This window comes from Schistocerca americana, chromosome X (genome assembly GCF_021461395.2).
Source record: "Schistocerca americana isolate TAMUIC-IGC-003095 chromosome X, iqSchAmer2.1, whole genome shotgun sequence".
Lineage (NCBI taxonomy): Eukaryota > Metazoa > Arthropoda > Insecta > Orthoptera > Acrididae > Schistocerca > Schistocerca americana.
The window spans coordinates 806,847,325-806,851,368 of record NC_060130.1 but is presented as its reverse complement, the minus strand read 5'-3'; positions in this window follow the sequence as shown (position 1 = coordinate 806,851,368).

The following is a 4,044-nucleotide window of genomic DNA, read 5'->3' as shown; positions in this document are numbered from 1 at the left end:
AGCGCATCGAGGAAGTTGGTCTCACCGTGATATCAGCAAATTTATTTCAAACAGTTGATTTAAACATAAATTGTGTGAAACAATTCTATTGAAAAAATTATAGCTCTTTGCTGTAACCCTCTGGAAAATCTACACATACACAGAAATAGACATACATATTATAAAAATGTATGTATGTATGTATGTTCCATAGCTCCTCCTAAACCACTTGACCACTTTCAACCAAAACTGGTAAAAATATCACTTATTGTCATTTTTTCTGTTTTCCGTATTTTACTTAGTTGCTTTACAATCTTGGTGCTATGTACCGTCTATGCAACTAATTGAAGGCAGTTTGTTTAGTTGCCACACGCGTTTCGCTTCTTTTATTTGGGAAGCATCATCAGAGGCCTGTAATACATGTTTTCTTTAAACGTATTATGTGGTAGAGATAATATGCTGCTATATTACATTTTGTAGTACCTTCCTCTTGTTCTTAGATTAAAATCAACTTTTGTAGCACAAACTTCGTAATGCGAACTTATCGTTCGGTGTTACGATTTCCAGTGCTGCTAGCTCGTGTGTGGTCCTGGAGATGTATTCGTTACTTTCCATACTCCAGCTGGCCAATTTCTGACGTTCTTTCCCCCACATTTGTCACATCACATATATCACTTGCACTTTCCATTTTTGTGTTCAACATATGTGTGTTTCCTGTGTGCAGTTTGCCAACAGTTGTTGTGTGTCTGTCTTTTGTGTGTTTGTGGATTGGTATTTTTCATATGTTATTTGTGTGTGTGTGTGTGTGTGTGTGTGTAAGGAGGTTCATTAATTATTTGTCCTAGTTACATTTCGGTTTGTTATTGTTTTGGTGGCTAGCATGATCAGAGAGTCATTGCTCATACGGATTTGGTCGTTGAGTACCCTCTTTTCCATTGCAATGGCTCTTTGTATGCGAAAGTTTTCTTGTAATGTCAGGAGGTTTTTGTTGTGATTATTCACTCAGATAACTGTCATGTGACATTCCATGTTGAGTGGCTCATGTCCATGTTTTATCAGGCGTTCAGCGAAGGTAGAATCGCTATTTTCATATTTCCAACTTTTTATATGTTCTTTGCATCTAGTTTTGAAGTTCCTGCTTGTCATCCCCAAATATACTGATTTAGATTATTGGCACTCTAGGTGGTATATACCTGCTCCTTGGTATTTATCTGGTTTATTAGTTGTTTGTAAATGTGATTGGAGTGTGTTTCTTGTTCTGTAAGCTATGTGTAAACCCAAATTGAAAACTAATCCAACAGAACACTTCCAGACATACATAAAAAACAACCTCAAAGACATCAGCCACATACTCTCAGATAAACAAAAACCAACACATCGCACAGAAGTACCCAAAAGCACCAACGCTCAGAAGCAAACCCAAGTTCCTCAAACCCTACATCCCATTGAGGCCTGATATTAATTTCATGAATGCATCATCATATCATGTGGCAAAACACATAAACAAAACCATAATGCAACATTATGAAATGAAAAACAACAGAACAGTGAAAAACACAAATGTACTCATAACACAAATAAAAGACTTACACATCCCACAGACAGCATCACTCATCTCCTTTGACACCTCAGTACCCACTGCAGACATAATAAAACTAGTTGAAGAAAACTTACTGACATACAACAAACTACCTGCAGAGAATATAATGAAATAACTAAAAACCTCAAAGCAATTACATCCAAAAATTACTTCCATTTTGAAAAGGACTTTTACTTACAAGAAGATGGACTTCCAATGCGATCCCCAAGTTCAGAAACACTGGAAATTCTTGGATCTAACAATAAAGAGCGACAACAATACACACACATTTGACATCTCTATAAAGCCAACAGACACAGACATAGTTATACATGCTTCATCCAACCACCCGCAAAATCAAAAATTAGCACCCATACGACACACGTTACACAGACTAAGCAACATTCTACTCAGCAAAGAAAACTACGAAAAAGAATTATAAACAGTACAACTAATAGCCACAAACAATGGTTACAACACCCACACAGTACAAAAACACAACCAAAAAATTAAAACACAACTGAACAAAAATCAAACCAAGCAGAGAACGCAAACACCAAGGAACCCCACAGACACTACAGCGCACACGGAAACACAAAACAATAACATTTATAACATGAATAACAGAAAAAATAGTACCCTCTTACACACAAACACAAACCAACACACAAGTTAGCAAATATACTAAAGAAACAGGGATTACACATAGCTTACAGGACAAGAAACACACTCCAATCACATTTACAAACAACTAATAAACCAGATAAATACCAAGGGGCAGGTATGAACAGCCAGAGTGCCAAGAATGTAAATCAGTATATTTGGGGATGACAAACAGGAACTTCAATACTAGATGCAAAGAACATATAAGAAGTTGGAAATATGAAAATAGCCACTCTACCTTCGCCGAACACCTGATATAACATGGACATAAACCATCCAACATGGAATGTGACATGACAATTATCCGAGTGAATAATCACAACAGAAATCTACTGACATTGCTAGAAAACTTTTACATACACAGAGCCACTGCAATGGAAAAGAGGGTACTCAACGACCAAATCCATATAAGAAATAACTTTCTGATTATGCTAGCCACCAAAACAATAACAAACCGAAATGTAACTAGGATAAATAAATAATTAATCTCCTTCCTCCCTTCTCTCTCTCTCTGTCTCTCTCTCTCTCTCTTCCTCCCCCCCCCCCCCCCCATACACACACAGCAAACATCAAAAATCACCCTCTCAGGAAAGAATTACACAGTTACACACACACACACACACACACAAGAAAACATGTATTACAGGCCTCTGATGATGCTTCCCAAATAAAAGAAGCGAAACGCGTATGGCAACTAAAAAAACTTCCTTCAATTAGTTGCATAGACGGCACATACCTTCACGAATATCACTTATTGTCCGTAAAGAATCGCTGTGGGGGTCAGAGTCACCTACTTATCAAGGGGTCGGAAAGTGGATGAAAAATGAGACACACGAATACCCCGACTTCATTCAACCCGTTTTTGAGAATGAGACCACTTAGTGACTCGCAGACAGTATTCATATATGTCGCTGTATGTACCTGCATGATTATATCATTTTACGATTCATAGTTTAGGAGATAGGACGTGATGAACATCGTGCTGTGTGAAAACGAACTGCAGAGGAAAATTTGCTAAAGATATTGATGAAATGTGTGTAGAAATATTCGTGAAACATATTAAATATGTGTGAAATATGTGTGACATGTGCGTATGTAAGAAAAACCACAGGTAAAAAACTCCTCCTAAACCCACTGATCGAGTTCAAAAAATGGTTCAAATGGCTCTAAGCACTATGGGACTTAACATCTGAGGTCATCAGTCCCCTAGACTTAGAACTACTTAAACCTAACTAACCTAAGGACATCACCCACATCCATGCCCGAGGAAGGATTCGAACCTGCGACCGTAGCAGCAGCGTGGTTCCGGACTGAAGCGCCTAGAACCGTTCGACCACAGCGGCCGGCGGATGGATTTCAACCAAACGCGTATTACTTACTATCTCTAAAGAAATACTGTGGGCTTAAAAGCCAGCAACCTCCTATTGGAGTGAAGGTGATAAAGTGGATAGAGAAGGTGGCAGGATGAGATGGACAGACAGTGAGGGGAACGGTAAATGGACAGAGAGAGGGGGATGAGAAGATGGATAGAGAGCCGGCCGGAGTGGACGAGCGGTTCTAGGCGCTACAGTCTGGAACCGCGCGACCGCTACGGTCGCAGGTTCGTATCCTGCCTCGGGCATGGGTGTGTGTGATGTCCTTAAGTTAGTTAGGTTTAGGTAGTTCTAAGTTCTAGGGGACTGATGACCTCAGAAGTTAAGTCCCATACTGCTCAGAGCCATTTGAACCATTTGATGGATGGAGAGAGGGGAGGGGGAGATGGATAGAGAGAGGGGGAGGGAGAGAGAAAGGGAGTGAGGAGTAGGTAGAGGGGGCAGGGAAGA